The sequence below is a fragment of the Diceros bicornis genome, chromosome 8 (genome assembly GCF_020826845.1).
Source record: "Diceros bicornis minor isolate mBicDic1 chromosome 8, mDicBic1.mat.cur, whole genome shotgun sequence".
In the NCBI taxonomy this organism is placed as follows: domain Eukaryota; kingdom Metazoa; phylum Chordata; class Mammalia; order Perissodactyla; family Rhinocerotidae; genus Diceros; species Diceros bicornis.
The window spans coordinates 16,528,493-16,551,645 of record NC_080747.1 but is presented as its reverse complement, the minus strand read 5'-3'; positions in this window follow the sequence as shown (position 1 = coordinate 16,551,645).

Below are 23,153 nucleotides of genomic sequence, written 5' to 3'. Positions count from 1 at the left end.
CTTTCACCTTATAAGCTCTCTTCTCCAGCTTATTCATGCCTTATTATAGCTCCTGGCCCCCTTCCTCACACCTAGCACCTCCAATGTCAGACTTAGCAACAGCTTGCTGATGGCCTTTTAGCCCCTCTGCCTGGTGTGTAAGAATAATTTATGTTAGTATTGCAGAAAAGTGCAGTGCACATGTTCTGAAGTTAGGCTATCCCGATTGGAACCCAGCTCTATCACTTATCAGCTATGTAGCCTTGTGCAAGTCCTTTAACCCCTCTAAACCCTAATTTCCTCATCCTAATAGAGTTCTTCTAAGACTTACATAAGAGCACACGTGAAGTTCCTAAAGCATAAGTAGAACTCAATAAGTATTAGCTAGTAAAATTATTGAGGTGAAAGCAAGTTAAAGGTTACATAGAGTACATTGTGAGTTGCAGAAGTCTCAAGCTATGTCTTGGTGTTAGTATGGGACCATGGATAATGACATGAACTTTTCAGATTTTTTAAAATAACCACAATTACCTGTGTGAACCTCTCCTAGTCATAAGTAAATCAAGCCTCTTGTAAACTTTCGATCTTCATTTTAGAAAATAAAGAAACTGATTCATTGGCACTGTGACTTGGTCTGGATATCATCCAGTAAATGGTGGATACTTTCTTGGACATACTAGATTGAGAAGCCTGTAAGGCATCCAGGTGAAGCTGACCAGAAGACAATTGCATATGCCCACCTAGAGTGGAGGGGTGAGATCCAGGTGAGACCCAGTAACCAAAGCTATAAGAGTGGTTGAGGTACTCCAGAGAGAACATGCTGTGTGTGAGAAACACAGAGTTGGTAGTGGACTTCTGTCTCCTAATCCTATTCTGGTTTCAAGGTTTAATTCTCTATTTGGAGGAGGGAAGGAAGGTTGACCTATGTGTCTAGCAATATAGCGAATGACTCTGAAAACAGAATGTACCATATATCTCCCCTATGGCCCTACAGATTTACTCTCCACCCTTCTCCACCCAGCTGTGTACTCTGGGAAGCTGATCAGCATGGACTGGCATTAACAAGGCTCCCATGCCCTCTGGATTGCATTTGGGTTGGCCGATGGGGAACCCTAACAGGAAATTGGAGAACGGGGAGAGAATGAAATCAAAGCCTTCATTCTCCTGCTTCCATCCCGAGGAGGTTTCCTGGTACTGGCTATATTCCTAGATGAAGGTCACAGTTCCTTTCTAAATGGCCAACTTCAGGACTAAAAGTGAAAAATCTCAGATGCTACTAGCCCTTGATTAATGCACTGTCCTTGTTGTTCCCCTATATTTTAATAAATAGTCCCTTTGTAAATAAAACCTTAACAAATTATCCTATTTTTAATGTATCATTACATATTATATAAGATTATAAATAAGATAATCTAATCAGAGTTGAAAACTCAGAATATTTTTTCTCATTGTTTTGATTCCTATTTCATTTGTGAAAGTGCCTTAATTATATTTGTTTAGTTACCAAGCATTTTTAAAAAAACATCAGAAGTGTTATTGGCTTGGCCTTAATTACTTTAAAGACAATCTGTTCCTTTTTGTACAAATTACAGACCAACTGATCATTCTCAATCCTCAGGAAATGAGATGTAAGACATTTTCTATGTAATCTCCAGGACACCCTGTCAGGAAATGTTAGACATCATAATTATATAATCATTGAGTGTCCACACGGAAAAATTAATTTTTAATTTTTTTCCGCATGGTGGCTACTCAGGTGAAAGCAAAGGAGATGAACATGAATAAGCATATAGGGCAGCATTGTCCAACAGAAATATAATGCCAGTCACATATGAAATTTTAAATTTCTTAGCAGGCACATTTTTAAAAATTAAAAAAAAACAAGTGAAATTAAGTTTAACAATACATTTTATTTATATAAAAATGTCCAAATATGTCCAAAATATTATCTAAGTGCAATGATTATAAAAAATATTAGTGTGCTATTTTACATTCTTGTTACCACGCTAAGTCTTCAAAGGCTGGTACATATTTTACATTTATAGCACGTCTCAATTCACACTAGCCACATTTCAAGTCCTCAATAGCTACAGGTAGCTAGTGGCAACCATATTGAAGAGTGTGAAGAGAGAGCTATCACCTCAGATAGTTGTACAAACATAGAACCAAGTAAATAAATGGAGTGTATCAAAGAGTTACAGAGTGCATACCAGGAGATGTTGGAAGATCAATGCAAAACATAAAGAGAAAACTAATTAATTGATTACAAATCACTAACTGTAGAATCATTGAAAGCAACAAATTCCTTTATGATTCATAGTTGAATTTCTTTTACAAATTCCCTTTTTGTCTGTGGAAGAAACTTAATCTTCTTTTTGGGGAAGGAGCGGTGAAGCTTTGAGGGGTGCAGCATCTGGTCCTCTGTTGTCATCTGCCTGTGCTGCCATCTGCTGAGACGTTCTTTGACGTTTCTGGACCTCAGTCACCTCTCCTCTCTCCATGTAGATTGCTCATGCGTATCTGTCATTCCAGGTTCTCATTCTTAGCTAATTCTACTCTCCTCTTAAGTACCCAGGAAATATTCTATTCTTCCATCTGAAGTGAGAGAAACCCATCCGTTAGGTTCCACACTGTGGATCATGGGAACGTGTGAGACTGCCTTCGAGTCCTTTGCCTAGACACACCGCGTAGCCGGTTATTCTGATCCTGCACCCGGCTAGGTTCAGGAGTATCTAGACCCTTATTACTTCAGGGACATTGCCCTGGAGATAGGAGGGAGGGTGAGGAGAGCAGGGCACACTGTCTCTTTGTAGTCAGCTCTGGATCCTGACTCTGAATGATGACATAGTCTTCCAACTGTTCCAAATAAAGATCGTTCCGTGTGCTTGGCTTTTGAAACTTCAAAGCCAAGAATTTGACTCTCAGTGTTAGTACCTTTTATGATGACACCCCTCCCTCTGAGGCAATAAGCATAAAATACTCCAGCTGCAGTCTGCAGGGAGGAGGTGTCATGGGGTAGAACAAAATATTATTTTTACAGAGACATTTTTATTATATTAGTTTATAACTTACTTTAGGATCTTTTATAGGCTTTTTTTTTTATTCTAAGGTGTAAGAATAGTACACCATTTGAGGAGTGTTTCATTCCACTTAGTTCAACTATAGCCTGTTAAATTGAGGTTTAGAAATAGAGAAGAAAGCATTGGATTTCTCATATATGTATCAGAAAGTAGATCATTAACCACAATTAAATCAGTTCATTAAGTCCTAGGTAATTATTTCTTGTTCTGCTAATCTTGGGTTAATGAGTCCTCTTTCACAAAGTCATTTGCACCCGGGCTAAAAGAAATGGAAAGACTTGACTTCGTCTCTCTGTAGACTCTGACAGGTATCCATGATGATGATGTTGGGTTATAATGGAAAATCTGTTCACATGCATTCATTCTGTATAACATCAACAGTTAAGAGCACCTGGTGCAGTCTTTTGCTGAAGGAATTATTTTGTTTGTTTGTTTTTGAAGTTTTTTTCCAGATGACTTAATTTCTGATCCATGGCTTGTGGAGGAACCTCTGTGTCCTTGCTGCTCATAGTGTGGTTCTCAGATCATCATAAACGTCATCGTCATCATTAACACTGTCCCCATCATCGTCACCATCACCTTCACCATCATCATCATCACCATCATCATCATCATCAAGCTTATTAGAAATACAGAATCTCAGGCCCCACCTCAGGTCTACTGAGTCAGACTCTGCATTTTACCAAGATTCCCCAGATGAGGAAATGTACTTTACAGCTTAAGAAGCACTGATTTAGCCATGCATGAGGGAGAAGCAGAAACCACCTCTTACTGATAAAGAGTGTTTCCCACTAAATTATTGTAAAAACCAACATATCAGAATGAAGGAGAATGCATTTCTCCATTGAGGTATAATGCATAATAATTTTATACAGATTTACTCAAAGATTACACTGAGTGTAAGAACATATTATGAACATGAGGGCTGTTATGGGTTGAATTTTGTCCCCCCCAAATTCAGATGTTGACATCATAATTCCCACATTCCCTCAGAATGTGACTTTATTTGGAAATAGGGTTGTTGAAGATGTAATTGGTTAAAATGAGGTCATACTGGAGTAGGGTGGGTCCCTAATCTAATATGACTCATGTCCTTATAAAAAGGGGAAATCTGGACATAGACAGGCACACAGAAAGAATGCCATGTGAAGACGAAGACAAAGATTGGGGTGATGCAACAGAAGCCAAGGAACACCAAAGTTTGCCAGCAAACCACTAGAAGCTGGGGGAGAGGCATGGGACAGATTCTCCTTCACAGCCTCAGAAGAAACCAACTCTGCTGACTCCTTGATCTCAGATTTCTAGCCTCCAGAACCATGAGACAATAAATTCCTATTCTTTAAGCCACCCAGTTCGTTATGGCAGCCCTAACAAAATAACACAAGAGCCGTGAGAAATCTTCAGGGCCCTCCAATTCATCCCATAATGTGTGTTATGATTGTCTTCTATTGAAAAGTTATATTAAACCTAGAAACAAATACTTCTTTTGGAAAAAATAACTCAATTTGTTGACAAGTATGCCAGTCTTTGAACATATGAACTTCTATGCAATCTGAGAGTCACACAATTGCTGAAACATATTTCTATCAAAGACATTTTGGAATGACATGTGTATAATTAACCCAGGAGGGGTTGAGACTCTCTTTTTGTTTTGTTGATTCTTCTCATACTGTGGGATTCATAAAAAGAACAGCTCTTGCTGTAGTATTGAGCTAATTAAAAATCTGAAGCTGCTAATTTTTCTAGCATTCTTCCTTACTAACATGAGGGAGCATATCTTTGTTGCTGCCAAGAGCTGTCTAGAAAACCCTCAAAATAGCTTAGGTACAAAAGACATTCTAAGAGTTTTATTCTGAATCTGGGGCCTGAATTTGGCAAAGGAAATATTAAAAAGAATTGTCAAAAGTAACGAGATGTGGACAAAATTTATAGGAATGTAAATATAAGAAATGATTGCAGGCTTGGTTCAGATTTTAATATTTAAAATCAACACAGCAACAAATAATAGTAATTAAGAACTCTAAACTTTTCAAAAGTGAGTCTTTTGTTGAAATAGATTTCAGATCATGAAAAAAAAAAAGCACAAAAGATAATAGGCTCTTGAGTGAGAATATCATGTGGTATAAAAATTTTATTTTCTAGGAAAAACACACGGAAGGTACGGAGTAAATTTTGCTGTTTCTTCCTAAAAGCAGATTCTATATTCAAAGCGCACATTTAAGTATCCAATAAATGATTGTTGGGTTAATTAATTGTTTCATTGAGAAAGAAAATAAATACACCACTCACTTAGCTGTGTGGTTGCTTCTTGAATCTGGTTGTTGCTTGAGGGGTTAAAAAGGGCTCTGTTTGGTTGGTTGGTTGAAACATGGACCAAAGTGTACCAGACCTGCCTTGTTATACTGTAGAGAAAATTGTCCAAAGGCTTAGTTAGGGATATTGGAATTTTAGAATGGATTTATCATGTAAGATCTGCTCACCCACCCTGGAGGGTGGTAGAAATCACTGGGCCAAGTGGAATGCACTTTTCACCTCAACTGTGAGACACAAATTTGTGAGTAGAGCCCCAGCATCCTTGAAGAGCTCTGTGGTCAATCTTCGTAGGTCAGAAGTTACAGTGGAAACCGCTGTCACTAAACTTGGATCCCTAAATACAATCGGGATCCCAGAGTGGCAGGAGCCATGTTACCACACTTAATCACCAAAGACCGTAATGGACAGAGGAGTCAAAGCAATAATCAGAATAGTCTGACTCACAGAGACTGACGGTGTTGGTGAGCTGATCAGGGTGTTCCTAGGAGAAAAGTAGATGGGCAGTCTGCTTAATTCTTACCTGATCTGTATAAGTGGAAGAGTTTATGGGTCGGGGTGAAGAGAAGACTAACTTGAGTCACCAATACGGAGAGAGTGACAGACCCTCAATCAATTCCCAGACTAGAGGCAGTTAACAGACCCAAAATCACTTGAATGAAGGGAAGAATGAGTCCTCTTAAGGAAGGACCTGCCACTGCCAAAAACCTAAACTGTTAATCTTTCTCCAAGTCTTCCCCTAAAAGAAACCTCTGTATGACCTTTTACCAGGGTGTGCATTGGGGACAAAGAAATAATCACACTTTTCAAAGACTACTGGACACTGGCTCTGAACTGACACTGATTCCTGGAGATCCAAATGTGACTGTGGTTCACCTAGGGGCTTATGGAGGTCAGATGATCAATGGAGTTTTAGCTCAGATCTGTCCCACAGTGACTCCAGTGAGTCCCCACACCCACTGGTTATTTCTCCAGTTCTGAATGTATAATTAGAATAGACACATTCAGCAACTGGCAGAATCCCCACACTGGCTCCCTGACCTGTGGACTGATGGCTATTATGGTAGAAAAGGCCAAGCAGAAGCCACTAGAACAGCTTTTACCTAGAAAAATAGTAAGTCAAAGGCAAAACCACATTCTTGGAGGAATAGCAGAGATTAACTCCACCATCAAGGACTTCAGTTATGCAGCGCTGATGATTCCCAGCACGTCCTCATTCAGGTCACCTATTTGGCCTGCACAGAAAACAGATGGATCTTGAAGAATGACAGTGGCTTATCATTAGCCAGGTGATGACATCTATTGCGGCTGCTGTACCAGAAGTGGTTTCATTACCCAAGCAAATGAACATATCTCCTGATATGCAGCTATTGATCAGGCAAATGCCTTTTTCTCCATACTTGTCCATAAAGCCCACCAGAAGCGGTTTGCTTTCAGTTGGCAAGACCAGCAATGTACTATCACTGTCCTACATCAGGGACAGCGTCAGCTCCCCAAGCCTGTGTCATAATTTACTCTGCAACGACCTTGATCATCTTCCCTTTCACAAGATATCACACTGGTCTATTACATTGATGATATTATGCTAATTGGACCTAATGAACAAAAAGTAGCAACTACTCTAGACTTATTGGTAAGACATTTGCTTGTCAGAATATGGGAAATTAATCTAACTAAAATTCTGGGGCCTCCACCTCAGTGAAATTTCTAGGAGTCCAGTGGTGTGGGGCATATCGAGATATTCCTTCTAAGGTGAAGGATAAACTGTTGTATCTGACCCCTCCTAAAACCCAAAAAGAGGCACAATGCCTAGTGGGCCTCTTTGGATTTTAGAGGCAACATTTGTCATGTGGGTGTGTTACTTAGCCCATTTACTGAGTGAGCTGAAAAGCTGCTAGTTTTGAGTGGGGCCCAGCACAAAAAGGTTCTGCAACAGGTCCAGGCCGCTGTGCAAGCCATTCTGCTACTTGGACAATATGATCTGGCATATCCAATGGTGCTTGAAGTGTCAGTGGCAAATAGAGATGCTGTTTAGAACCTCTGACATAAAGCAATCACTTTATTGAGGTGGATGATAAACAGGTTTTAAAACTTTTCCCAAATTCTCCCACAGGCTTCATTTTTCCCTCTGCACACTTCACCTGATGTGATGGTTCATTTTATGTGTCATCCTGGCTGGGCCACAGTGGTTAGATATGTGGCCAAACAGTATTCTGGATGTTTCTGTAAGGATATTTTTGAGTGAGATTAACATTTAAATCAGTAGACTTTGAGTAAAGCAGATTGCCATCCATAATATGGGTGGACCTCATCCAATCAGTTGAAGGCCCAAGTGTTATATAAAGGAAGGACGTTCCCCGAGTGAGATGAAAAATTCTGCAGTAGACAGCCTTCAGACTTGAACTGCAACATTGGCTCTCTCATGGGTCTCCAGCCTGCTGGCCCACCCTATATCATTGCATCAGCCAACTTCTTAAAATAAATATTTCTATATATTAACACATCATACTGGTTCTGTTTCTCTGGAAAATAATGCTATTGATTTCTCCATGCTGTGGAGTAAATTCCAATTGTCCAACAGAGTAGCCTTGAAAAGCAGTATCAAAGCTCTATCTGTGGGGCTGGCCTGGTGGCATAGTGGTTAAGTTCACATTCTCGGCTTTGGTGGCCCAGGGTTCGGATCCCGGGTGTGGACCTACGCCCCACTCATCAAGCCATGCTGTGGCGGCGTCCCATGTGTAAAGTAGAGGAAGATGGGCACTGATGTTAGCCCAGGGCCAATATTCCTCAGCAAAAAGAGGAGGATTGGCAGCAGATGTTAGCTCAGGGCTAATCATCCTCACCAAAAAAAAAAAAAAAAAGAAAAAAGGTTAATCTGTGATCTCTCAAGCCCAGAATCTCTAAAATACTTGTTCTGCATTCACAGGCACTGGCTGAGCTTGGTTTCTGGCTCCCACATTGATTAAAAGAAAGAGATCAGTGCTGGGAATAAATTGAGTAGGTCCAAAGAGCAGAGTGAAGGTAAGTGACTAAGTTAGCTCCACCAGTGATGTCTATATATTTTCTAATTAAGGTCAAATACAGTTAAGATGAAACAATCTTGATGAGCTGTCTTCACTGGGAAGATTACCAGATAATTGCCAATTCTTGCTTTCACTCTTTCCTCCACGTAGATAATCTTACCTGACTTACTATTGTTGAGATATGAATAGCGGAGTAAAAATAAATTTAAATTTAGTGTATTTATGAGATATTAGGATTCCTATTCAAATTTTTGAAAGAATCAAAGTATTTTAAAACGAAGAGAGAAAATACCACTAGCATTTACTTATTTCTCTACTATGTTAGAGGGAAAGAAAGATCCAAAAACTTCGGTCCAATTCTAAGTTTTAGACACTAGATGGCGGTGACTAACTATCTCTTCTGCTTCGCAGCCTTCAGCCGCAGTTAACGTTTTCTATTGTCAGCTGGCAAATTGAAGAGAGGAAAAATATAAAGGCTATTTACTGACGATGTTGAACAAGATAGGGGTTTTATTAATGGAGAACTGAACACATTTTGTAATTCAATTGCTAGCAAAATTATTTTCTTTATTGTCATACATTTGTACCATTAAAAGCAGGAAATAGGATCAGCTATGAAACGTGTCCAAAAAATATGGTCAGACTAAATGCAATCAGCATTGACTGGGATGTTTATCGTGAGCAAACACCAAGCGGAGGGGAATGCCTGTACCGTAACATGTCTGCTCAGCCGCTTTCAAAAATGGTTTTTGACCATATGTAACAGACCTTTTGCATTTTCCTGATTGCTGCACCCAAGAACACTAGGAAGGCTTGCAAATGTCAAGCGAGATTCTTTCTGCTGGAGACTTTTACCTCAAAGTAAAGAAAAAAGGTCCCTGTAAGAAAATCTGTCTGGGCGCCCAGGATTTAAATTTTATCACTGCTTGTCCCTTTGGATTACATTTAACACTAGGCTTGTCTAACCTGTATAAAATCTCCAGTGTGGCCTATAATGGTCTTTTGGTGATGGCCTGATTGCAAAGTAGAGCTATGGTTAGGAATCATGTGACACCTGAGTGATATTATGCTACTATTTCTAAAAAAACCTTTTCAGAGGCAAAATCCTGAATTTAAAATGCATCAGGTTCTTTGAGAAGTGGAGAAGATCTTGGGGATATCACTAACAAAGCAATCCAAAGAACATTATAAGCTTTCCTTCCTAAAATATAGCGGAGGAAATATTAAAAACCACAAATGTTGAGCAAGGTATCCGTGGGCCTTAAAAACGTGGTTAAGCAACAGGGGAAGAAAGTATTAATGTTCAATAGAGGCTTCTCCAAAGGGAAGAGGCAAGATGTATGGTTAAATTTAACAGCATCTGACATATTAATCAGTATTTTGGGGGACAGGCTAAGGAATATCACCTTTAACAACCAGAGTTCACATAATAGCCCCCGGTCAGGGCAGCCCCCCACCCCTCAGCCTTCTCTCTGCACTTTTTCGATGGTGGAGGCAATACACGGGTTATTTAAGGGGCCAAAGTTTCGGAGTATGTTGGGGGATAATAATGCCTCAGACCACAGCCTCATCCAATTCTTATTTATAAATAAGAATCTCTGAGGCTTCTTTCTCTTCAGAGCTGTGAACTCTTGCCCTTTTCTCTTTGGGCTAACAATGAAAGAAAGAAATGTATACATATTGGATGCTCTTCTCCAGATGCCAAGTCTCTCTCCAGGTAGTAATTAGGAAGGAGTTTTACAGAACATTTAGCAATGGTGCCCTGGGAGTCTGAAAGAGTTAATTTCCCTCTTTAGACAATTACTACCAAAAGGTTACTTCTGGGAGAAAATCTGTTTTATTCAGTTCATAAAAGAAATGAAGCTGGAGGCTGAAGTGAGGTGGGGGCAGACATGCATTGTTAACATCTTTAAAAACAGAAAAGAATGAGATTCAAGAGACCTCAATAAATCAAAGAAAAGACCTTTTAAAAATAGTGATATGTGCCAGATGGCACACATAGAAATCAATATTCTGAGTCCTTTAGGGACGGGATTTAATTCTTTCAGGTCCCGTGTAGCATCTGACACAGAGATTTGCAGTTAGTGGGCTCCTAGTTAATATTTATTCAATCAGATTGAATTGGGCACAAGTATACACACACTCACACACACACACACACACACACACACACACACAGAAGGCTGTAACCAGGAGAACACAAGCTGAAAAAGTTACTGATGCTTCAATCTTACCAGATATAGACAAATAATGTTTCAGCTATAGTTGCTTAATTTCTGGGACATTTGTGTTCAATTTTAAACTTAACAGTTTAAAACTAGAGTTTGAGATTAAATGACATAATTCAGAAAAGCAGCAATAGCATTATGTTAAAGGCATCATTTCATTCATTCATTCACTTAAAAAACATTTTGTGATAATATAAGATAGATAACAGGCTGCTTCTGCCTTGAAGGAGATTGTTGTACAATGGATGATTCTTCTGAAGCACATCTATGCCCAGAGAAAAATGACCAAGTCATTCTCTGACACAGGGTGGGGCAGGCTCCAAGGACATCCTATATAAAATAATAGCCTCCCTGGCTGGTTATGAGGCTGTGTCTCTCAGCCTTAACCCTCCCTTCCGTACTCTCCTTTGTGATGCTGGGGCTGGCTCTCTGCTCACTACATTTTCCCTTGCCAGCTCGCTCCCTATTAAACTCTGCCAATAGTGGGCACTAGAGGGAGACTGGAAGGCAGCCGAGGTGAGGAGGCGACTTGCCTCTTGTTGGCTGGCTATTTGTGTCAATGTCAGGCCAGCTCAGCAGCTGGTTTCAGTGAACAGATTGGTTCCATACTTTCAGAGCAGCCTTAACACATCCCTCAGAGATACTATACCTAGTTGGCCAGTCTCTCTCAGCTCCCCCAAAACTTCACCCCAGCTCCACAGGCATCACCAGCAGCCAGCAGGGCCACCTCCTCAGCGGTCAGGATCCCACTTGCATCCGCATCTTTTCTAAGTTTCCAGGTTCTTGTCACTCCATCCTGTTCCCTCAGTTCCCCCTAGCCCTTGGGGTAGCAGCTGCTTCCTGAAGTTGCAATCACTGTGTGACCTCAGTGTCCTCTTTTCACTTTTGTAGCCTTTTCATCCTCCAATGCCTTATTACCCCTTCCCTCTACGACCCTCTTGCTGTTAAAATTGGTGGTGTGTTTTCTGTTTTCCTAGCCAGACCCTAACTATATCCTCCCCATCACTCTGTCTCTTTTTCCTGCACTTCTCATCACTGGATTTGTTAACACTTGATATGTTAGCTATCTCTTATTCATTGTCCCCCATGCTCCATTTGAATATAAGCTCCTTCAGAGCAGAGAATTTGTGTTTGCTGGCCTACTGAATCCCCAGCCCTTGGAACAATTCCTTCTATTTAGTGTGCCCTCAATACATGTTTGTTAAATGAACAAATGAGTGAATGAAGAATGATGAATGAAGGAAGGAAGGAAATAGCTATGGTTATGACCAATCTATGGCTCTTACACTTCAACTCTCCACTACCCTCTCTCATGTCCATTCCTGTCACTCTAGTACCTTCCCTGGACTAAACTCAGCTTTTACTGCCAGCTCTCATGCTCATTGGGACAGGGCTGAGCTATCAATATTGGATAGTTTAGGTCAGTGGTTCTCAACTGTCCTCCCCAGGGGACATTTGTCAATGTCTGGAGACCATTCTGGTTGTCACGACTGGGAGGTGAAGGGACTTCTGGCATTTAGTGGCTAGAGGCCAGGGATGCTGCTAAACGTGGAACAGTGTGCAGGACGGCCTCCCCAAAACAATAAATTATTTGATCCAAAATGTCACTAGTGCTGCTATTTAGAAACACTGGTTTAGACATTGACCTGTTTAGAAGCAAGGAACTGCTCAGATAATATTTTCAGGCACCTTTTGGTCCTGTGAATTTATTTCTTTGTCTTCACAAGGCCAAGCATTCTCAACGAAAAAAGATACAACTTGCTTTATCATGGTCAAAGACCCAGATGTTTTTTTTTTTTAAAAATTGATACTTGGAATCCTGTAGACAGAATACCAGATGACTGGCTAAATATTTGGCTCTTTGGCCGGACTCTTTCTAGAGTTATAGAGACAGAGCATGTGATTAAAAGTAGGGTAGTGATACGATAGCTGGAGGGCTGGGGGGACGGCAGCGGGTTGTTTATGAAGGTGCATAAGAAGTGTTTAAAAGAACAGAGTATCTTCTTTTTATTGATTCAAATCCCATTATAATAATTATAAAAGCCAGCTGGTTTTTTCCCAAATATCCAGAGAATAGCCATTAACTGGAGATCCAGAGTTTAAAAATGACATAAATCACTCGGGTATTTGCATTTTGAAGGTCATTTTGGATGAACCAGGTGGTTTCCTCCTGGACTTCAATTATCAAAATCTATTTTCTTAAAAAAAAAAATTGACCCACCTGGGTAATTGCTATTCTGATGAACTCCAACCCTAAGCTCCTTCCTCTACTCCCACACTTCCTTGATAGATCACTCTATCATCTTAGCTACCAAAATATCCAAGAGGTATATTTTTCTTCTCAGTGTATGGCAGTAATCCCATCTAATATATCAAATGGAATACAAAGTACTATGCGACTGTCATAAATTTTTCCAGCACAATTCCCAGAGTCATTACTTAGTGTCATCCTCTTTCCAAACTATACTTATGAACTTTTTAGTAAACACATTTGAGCCTTCATCTTTATTTGTCATCCTTTAAATTATAACTCCACTAATCAGATAATTAAAGATGGTTATTAAAAGGACATTTAGTTGGGTTCACATCCTTGTTGCAAAAATTGCAATTGTTCAAAGGCATTAAAGATAGCATGTTCCAGACAGTACCTGCAAAGTTTGCCAGATAAAATAGAGATGTTCTCTTAAATTTAAATATCAAATAAACAACAAATTTTTTTCAACATAACTATGTCCCGTGAATATGTGGGACATAATTGTACTAAAAAATTTTGTAGTTTATCTGAAATTCAAGTTTAACTGGGTGTCATGTATTTTTATTTGCTAAATCTGGCAATCCTAGTACCTGTCAGCCAAGGGCCTACGTCTTTGTAAACTTCTGGAATACAGAATTCATTTTCAGTGATAGTAGTAACAATACTTTCTTTTCATGTGATTTTCTATTTTCATGGACTCTTCTCTTTAATGAATAGTTGGTCACAAAATAACTAAAATCCATAGAAATGCTTACATCTCTGAAAACAATGCAGTCATGAACTCTTGTTTCAAATTATGGACCCACAATATCCTGAAAACAAGATCTGTGATATCGACCATTCGCAAAGTGCATTGTTGCTGTCTCTTATGCTCTAATGCGACTAAAACTCAGTTCCCCTCTCCCTTCTTAATCACAGTTCCATGGGGAAAATCCAGTGATTCTCTTTTTGGTTGATGATCAGTGAACATGGCATGTGAAGAAAATAACTCCTTAGCCATGTCACATATGGTCATTGAACCAGACTTGAGCTCAGCTGATCTGATTACCTGACTTTTCTCCTGATTAATTCTGAATGACACAGAGAAATCAATCATGAGGACAGCCAAAATAATCATCAAGTCAGTTGATTCAGTTATATAAACTTGACCTTAACCTCTTCCTCTCAACCTATGCTCATTTCAAAGAGATTTCAACAGATAAGAGAAAAATATAAAAGTTATCGAGGTAATGTTTTTCTCAGAATCTGCTGTTTTACAAGCCAATAATTTTAACTGATTCCGTTAAACACCATTTACTAGCTTTAGGCATCCTTTTGTTTTCCCTCTTACTTTCCTTTACATGAAATGAGAACACACACTATAAAATCTTAATCACATAAAACGTCTGCTCTGAATTCAATACCATACACTAAGTAATTCAGCCTCAACTTCACAACTCCAAATACTTAAACACAATTCCTTGTAACAATATACTGGTGATTTGTATTAGTGAAAAAATATGTACTATTAAAAAACTTAAGTTAAATATTTTTCCTTCCTACTTTTCAGGGTACTATAACAGAAGTTTTTTCTCTCTTAGGGGAAAGTTACATATGCTCTTCCTAATATAGATGTAAATATCTTCTTATTTTAAAAATCCTAGATCAGGTTCCTAAATGCCACTTATTCATTAACTCACTACTTAGTGATGAAAAGCCTGCTGTGTAAAAGATATTGTTACTGGACATGAGGTTGTAGACACTAAAATGAGGGGGAAGGAAAGGAGGAAGCAAAGTCATACAGTGAGCACTACATGCGTCCATAGCCTTAGTAAGGAAGGTTAAAGTAGAACCAATATAAAGATTTGAATAATTATATCTAAGAAGTCAAAGAAGTCTCCTGAAAGTACTGTATGATATACTTTTTGAAGGACAAATTTGAGTTTGTCACCTGAATGGAGAGAACAATGATATATCCATCAAGAAACAAACAAACAAACCAAACTCCAAAACAGAAAAACAGCGTTGTGTCATGGAGGATGAAAGAAATGCTGTGTTTGGAAACTGTAGGCACGTTAGGAGGTTTGAATAGCAAGTGTGAAGAGAAGAGTAGAAATGAGGCTGCAGAAGTGAGAAGGGCGTTGACACTGCCCTTTGAAGGAATGATGGATCATCCAAGAAAATCGAGGGGCAGTGGCTGAGCAGTCAAAGGGAGCAGACTGGCTCCTTGCAGCTCAAGGAATGGTAGTCACCTACGGTGCAAGTGAAAGGAGAACTAGAATCATCTACAGAGAGGAACTAAGAACCCAGGGCACTCCAGAGGGATCTGCGACTTTGAAAGAGAGAGAAAGTTTGCTTTGCGGCGTTTGGACACCACCCATTCATTCACCAAATATTTATTAATTAGCTGTTATGTGCCAGCACTGGGCTGGGTGTTCAAAGTGGAAGACAATTAAGACATTGTGTCTTCTTTTATTAGTTTCCTATTGCTGCTTCAACAAATTACCACAAATGGTGACTTAAAATAACACAAATTTATTATTTTCCAGTTCTGGAGGTCAGAAGTCCAAATGCATCTCAGTGGGCTACAACCAAGACGTTGGCAGGACTGCATTCCCTTCTGAAGGTTAGAGGGGAACATCTATTTTCTTGCCTTTTCCAGCTTCTAGAGGCCACCTGCTTCCCTTGGTTTGTGGCTTCCCTGTCCATCTTCAAAGCCAGCAATGGCCAGTCAGATCTTTCTCACATCACATCATTCTAAGCAGACAATCTTGCCTTCCTCTTCCACTTTTAGGGGTCCCTGTGATTACTTTGGATCCACCTGGATGTTCCAGAATATTCTTCTCATCTCAAGGTCAGCTGATTAGCAAACGTAATTTCATCTGCAACCTTAATTCCTCCTTGCCATGTAACATAACACATTCATAGGTCCCAGGGATGAGGACTTGAACATCTTTGAGGGGGGAGGCGTTATGCTACCCACCACACTCGTCTTAGAAGTTTATGGTCTAATACCAAAAGACTGGAAGGATGCGCCACCCACAGAAGCCACATGAATCTTACAAGATAGGCTTGAGGAGAGAACAATACCTGTTCCATCAACTGGTCTGTGGACAGGGCAGAATGCAAGGCCCGATCCACTCAAGGTCAAATGAGGTCAAAGCTGAGCAATGATACCTTGAAGATTTATTAGAATAGAGAAACAGACGTTTTGCTTTATTTAGGTTATCCTCTGTTAGAGATGGAATAGCCTGGTAAAACTACAGAAGGAAATTCATTGCTAAATAGAATAAGAATCAAAGATCAAGCAAGTTTGATGATCTTTTCCAGGTGGGATAAACAGTGAACTCTCAGTGGACAACATTTTCCTGTTGCTAGGCCGACTAGCTGTGGTGGCTGAGTTGTTTATCTTTAAGAAAACATACCTATATCTTTTTACTTGACAACTACAATATAATCTGTCTGGGAGTTGTTCATCATTTAAGAAAGGGTGAAAAAAGTCTTCTCCCAGAAAGTGTTCAAATCCGTGAGCCGAAATGATGATAACATCAAGAGAAGCATCATAATTTATCTGGAACATGTAAATCACCAGGGGCCCCCTCTGAGGATGCTCGCTAAAATGATGAATGGCTCTGTGAGCTGTAAGATCAACCCCCAGGAATTCACCAGCGAGACTTTGACAGGAGAACTACCTCCCAGCCTCTCCCGGTTGGGAAGAGGCAATGACTTAACAGATTTGAAAATTCGGTTTTTTAACCACTTGTTAAAGCATTCCGTTTAAGACTTTACCCGCAAAGGCACAGTCTGGAAAGAGCTAAACAATTACCCTAGGACACTGATCAAAACAGAAGCTGGTATGGCTAGCCCTGGCCTGCCAAACATTTTATTTCACTGGATATATTCTGCTATGTCTCAACTCACTGTCTCTTTGCCAGTGTAACGGTCTTGTAGCCAAATAATTCTGCATTTTCCAAGATGATAGAGCTCTAATGTGTCTACATACCCCTGCTGCTTCCTGCACAACATGGAAGTGAAAGTGTTGGAAAAAGGGAAATGTCATTTTGTGTGTGTGTTCTATTTTAGAAAAATCTAACATTTCTAGTAAAAGATCAATAGATAACAGCATATTGAGGTTTTCACAGTATTACTCGGTGTAGGTGGGGATGATATAATTCTTGTTAGTTTGAGCCACTATTATGGGCTGAATGTCTGTGTCCTCCCACATTCCTATGTTGAAGCCTTGGCCCCCAATGTGACGGTGTTTGGAAGTGTGGCCTTTAGGAAATAATGAGGATTGGATGAGGTCATGAGGATGGAGCCCTGGTGATGGGATTAGTGCCCTTATAAGAGGAAGACACATCTCTCTCTCTCTTTCTCCTTCTCTTCCCATATGCGTGCACAGAAGAAAGGCCACGTGAGTGCACACTGAGAAGGTGGCTGTCTACAAGCTAGGAAACTGGCCCTCACCAGGAACTGAATCTGTTGGTATCATGATCTTGGACTTTCCAGGTTCCAGAACTGTGAGAAATAAATGTCTGTTGTTTAAGCCACCCAGTCTGTGGTATTTTTGCTATAACAGCCTGAGCTAGGACAGTCATTTAAGAGTAAGAAATATCTTATTAATTTTCATATTGTCTGTATCATTTGTAATAGTGCTTTGAATATTGAAAGCCCTCAGTATGCTATTATAACTAAAAATAATGAATGATAATGGAGATCATAAAAGACAAGAGTTGAGCGCTTACTCTGTGTCAGGTGCTATGCTAAACACATTACATATTTTATCTTAATTCTCACAGAAGCCATATGTGGTAGGTATTACTATCTATCCATGTTACAGCTAAGGAATTAAAGTTTGAAGAATTAAAATAGACCTGTTCAAAGTCTCCCAGCTAGGAAGCCACAGAGCTGTGGTGTGACTGCAGGTGTTCTCAGCTCCAGAATGACAATCTTGATCTGTGCTAACCTAACTGTATTAGTTTCCTAGGGTTGCCATAACAAACTACCACAAACTGGTGGCTTAAAAGAAGAGAAATTTGTTCCCTCACAGTTCTGGAGGCTAGAGTCAAGGTGTCAGAGGATCATGTTCCCCCGGAAGGCTCTAAGGAAGAGTATTTCCTTGCCTTGTCCTACATTTTGGTGGGGCCCAGCAATCCTTGGCCTTCCTTGCCTTGTAGACCCAACATTCAATTTCTGCCTTCATCTTCACATGGCCTACTTCCCTGTGTCTCTCTGTGTGTCCACTCCTCTTCATATAAGGGCACCACTCATTGGATTTAGTGTACATGGTATTCCAATATGACCTCATCTTAACTAATTAAGCCTGCAAAGACTCTATTTCCAAACAAGGTCCCATTCGGGGGTCCAAGTAGACATGAATTGGAGGGGAGAAGATACTATTCAATCCACCAAACTAATCTTTCCTTCTCATCTTCCTTCACTCCCTGATTCGAGCATCTCCTTTCTTGACAGGACTCATCTTCCTTACTCACTATGCACATTTCTCCTTCTACCCCTTATTCTACCCCTTATTCACATTATTACTCCCGCTAGAAATGTCCCTTCTGCTCATCCATACAGACATACCTGCAAGCAGCAGGTTTAAACTTAACCTTATCATGAAATGTTTGTTTCTTGTCTTTTCTATGTCACTTACTTGGTACAGAATCATAAGTTGCTTCTAGAGACTTAGATTTCTGATATTTTATTACTGTTGAATCCTTGCTTTGCTGTTTAGAATTTGAAGTCTCCACCATTGGCTTTTTGCTACCTGGGATCTGGATCTGCTGGGCTTTACTCTTTGGTGTCCACACTGTTGCTTAGCATGGTGCCCAAAAGAGACAACACAGTACATGTGCCGTGAACATTTGTCAGATGGCTAGATGGAGAGATGGGTGGATGGTAATGTGTCCTCTTGTCAATATTGCACCATCTCCACCTTGCCTTTATATATATGAAGACAAATGAGCCACGTGCAATGGGTTGAGCTCAGCATGTAAGAGGTCCTAAAAACCTGTGCATTCCCTTCCTTGGTAGATTCTAGGACTATAAAGGAGAAAACACAGACGGCCATGGTGGAGTGCACAGTCTACATGCTCCAGTTTGGGTGACAGAGGGAGGAGAGTTGAGTGAGAAAGAACAACATCTCAGAAGAAATGTCATAATCTCCTTCATACATTTCCTGACCTTTAATCTAACAGTAGCCGTTAGTTAGCCGACAGCTCTGCTCCTTCCTAAGACAGCTATGCAGAACTTGTAACTCTGAACTTTAGGATTCACACGAAAGAATAGGATCACCTTTATTAAGACAAAACACAGGAATATATAGTTTTTAGCCAAGTGGAACAAGTTAGGTTGTGGTTCTTGAAAAGTCAAGCCCAGGACTTGTGCTTTTCGGGGACTCCTCATAGCCATCCTCCATAAGGGGAGCCCCGCTCCTTGTATAGAACTCTGGACTTAACATCAACATAGCTCCTGTCCATGATTTATCTTAGCACAAGTGAAGCAGGCTGGCATTTTCAACACTGAGTTCACTAAATTCTAAGGGATATAAACAAGACAAAAATTTAAGGAAAAGAAGGGGGCAGGAGGAAAGGGAGAAAGAAGACAAAGGAAAAGAAGAAAAAGGAAGAGAAAGGAGAGAGCTATTTAAAAGTCTCTAAAATCACACTGGAGTGCACTGGAGGTGAGACTGCTTGGGGGGTACTGCACAGGATTTGGGGTCAGGCCCCCAAGCTGCTGGGCTCTGCTCAGCCCCCTCCAGGCACACAGTGTCCACTTTGGGATGGGGCCCTTTGCAGCCACCTTGCCTCGTTTTCTCCCTGGGCGCTTCCTTTATGCCTGCATCCTGTGGGTGCCGTCTTCTTTCCTACTCTCTGGGAGTCAAGTGCCTCAATCAGCATTTCTTCCAACAAGCTCGAAAGGCCACATGCCCTTTCATTTTGGAACTTGGGTCCCTCCTTTCTATTTCTGTTCCCAACTCCAAGAATCTCATCTGGATCTAACTAGCAGGACAGTGGTACCTGCCAAGTTAATCATGGTGGAATGCGGCCTCATTCAAGTGTGTCTGTCTGTTTGTCTTCACTGATTCATTCAACTATCCCGAATGAAGTCTTTTGCTTAGTCCTGGCAACACAACTTGAAGAAGACAAATTCAGGATCTCAAGGTATTTACAGTGTAGGATGCAGAGAGTTAAATTAGCAATTACAGAGAATGGTGCTAAGTGCTAAGAAGGAGGCATGCACCAGATCCTCAGGTAACCAAAAAGAGATTCATCTAGGTTGTTTTGGAGATGTGAGGTTATGAAAGGCTTCTCAAAAGTTGTAAAATTCTCACCCATTATGTTCCACACTATGATCAGACCTGCCCCATACAAGAACCAATGTTCTTTCAGCAGGAAATGTAATTAACTACCTTAAAAAAAACAACAGCTCTTTGATAACTTCATTGCATGTATCTTACATGGAGCAGGTTGAAGTGGCATATCTCTGGCATCTGCCTCCCTGAGTTGTTCCTACGGGAAATCAGAGTGTGATTAGTTTGCTAGGGCTGCCATAACAAAATGCCACAGATTAGGTAGCGTAAACAACAGAAATTTATTTTCTCACAGTTCTATGGAAGGATGGAAATCCAAGATTCAGGTGTCTGAGGCTTCTCTCCTTGACTTGTAGACGGCCCTCTTCTCTTGTGCCTTCATGTGGTCTTCCTTCTGTAACAGCCTGTGTCCAAATTTCCCCTTTGTATAAGGACACCAGTCATTAGATTAGGGCCCATCCAAATGACCTCATTTTAACTTAATTACCTCTTTAAAGACCCTGTCCCCAAATATAGTCACATTCTGAGCTTCCGGGGGTTAGGACTTCAACATATAAATCTTGCACGGACACAATTCAGCCCATCACAGGGTGATTGAGGAGATGTGGACTTCAGGGCCAGACCAACATGGGTTCAAATCTCGGCTCAAATTGTGTACTCTCAAGAAGTCATCTCCATGCTCTGGCCTTAATTACGTTCATTATGAAGGAGAATGAATGAGATTTTGAAAGGGATGTGCTGCACTTAGAGCTGGTGCCTGGAAAAGAGCAGCTACTTGATGAATGGTAGCTGTTATTCCATTGCTAATGCTCAGTGTCCCCAAAGATAGTTGATGATGCTTCTCTGGACAGCAGACTCTCTCCCATGGCTTCTTCTTGTTCTGCTAGGTTTCCGGTAACTGGAGGACCTTTGTAAAAATGTTTATCCAGCAGATTCCTGCTCCTCTTATCAGGATATCTGGGACAATGGGAAGTTTTCTGGTCTCCCTTTTGTCTAAGTTTCAGGGACTGACCCCGCACTTTGTGAACCTCTCCTTGACTCTTACTGGAAATTTTAAAAAAGAGCGAGAAAGAGAAGAATGTGGTCTTTGCCTTCCAGTAATATAATGGAGTCTGTTTCCTTGGGGTTTGGCAGAAAGAGGTGCTGGTGGCAACATGACAAGGTCATGCCCTCCTGCCCATGGTTGCTGTTCCAGTCAAGGCCCCCGCTAAACGCAGACTGAGGCCATGGGGAGCCCTCAATACAACCTGTCACCAGGCAGCCCTGGGAAACACAAATCGTGTTTTGGAATAAAACAAACAAACATCAGCCTTTGAATACTCTCACACCCAAGGTCATTTGTGTCACCCATATGGCCTGTGGGACCCCAGAGAAATATAAAACCAGTGAGCAGCCCTTTGATCTTGCACCTTCTTTGGAACGTTTTAATCAATTAACCATGAAGTCCCTCCACTTCGCTTATGCAGGCCTATATATAAAATGACTTTGGTCTGGCTGACACTTTGCTGCATCCAAGATCAAAGATTGAAGCAAATACCAAATTCAGCCAAGATAATTCTGAGACGTTTCGCCAGCACACTCCTCCCCCAGCTCTTAGAAGCACTTTTCTCTCAAGGACAGAAAGGGGAGATTTGGGATGCTGATGGACACAAAAAAACCTTCATGAGGATTTAAGGAGCCCATCAGGATAAGAGGCGAGGTGGTGGCCAGCTGAGGATGCCGGGATAAACTCAGCTAGAACAAAGTCCATTTTAGAGGTTAAAAATGTGCATGGGAGAAAAAAATTAAATGCACTGTCTGAATGAATTTTGAGAGTGGCTTCTTGTTTGGGAAATCAGGACAGAGCTGCGAGATTAATTAGACGTATGGGAGCAGGCACTGAATCAGGACTGCAATCTAAGCTAATCACCTGCTATTAATGATAGACGATGCTGTCATTCTCGGGAATAAAACTCCTTTCCAGGCATGTGTGCATTGGTGAATGGATGCAGGGATGGAAGGGTGGTTCCCACCATTTTGCCACAAAGGGAGAGTTGAAAATGATCCTTTGTGGGGAGCCTACTGTGTCCTGGGCCGGTGCTAGGAACTTTACATATTATCTCAATGTTCATCAACACAAGAACCCTGGGGAAGGCACAATATATTATCAACATTCTCAGAGGATGAACCCAAATTGCAGAGCAGTTCAAAGGCTTGCTCATGTTCAGACAGTGACTCCTAAACTCCAGCTCTTTAATAACATCCACTTGTCATCGTTCACTTGTGTAATTTTTCACCTATGGGCTTCATCTTGTGAAAGATTTGCTCCACCATACATCCCCCCAAAATTTATTTTCTTGATTTCAAGCACAGACATCTATAACTGCTGATCATAGCTCTCAGTCAGCATGAGCTAACCAAGTGTCACGGCACCGAGCTCATAAATTCCCAATGAAAAAGGAAGAAAGTGCAGACTCATTGCAGGAAAATAAATGATACCGTTCTGAAAGATTGAAAATAATCATAACTCCTTATTAAGCACCCTCTCTATGTCAGTCGTAGTTCTGGGCACCTTACTCATCTCAATGTTAATCTTTCTCAGATCCTATTACATAGACATTTCTATCCCCACTCTACAGATGCAGAACCAAGGCTCAATAAGGGGGAAGAAACTTCTTCAGTCTTTCTCAGCTAGTAACTTGGATTTGAATCTCAAGTCCCGTTCACATAGCTTCTGGATCTTCATTAATTATCTTGTTAGAATACTGGGGTTAGAGAATCCGGACTGGGAGGGATTTGATGTGGGAACTACTATTACAGCCTTAAAAAAAATGATATTCCTAAAAAATCCTTCCAAAATTTGAAGAGTTCTGCAAGATGAAGAGACATCATGGAATCACTGGGATCTAGCTCTTGACCTGGATGTGAACGCCCAGTGGATTTCCAGCACGTGAAGCTCCATGAAGAAAGCACCAACACACTTAATGGGCCGTTACGTTTAATTCT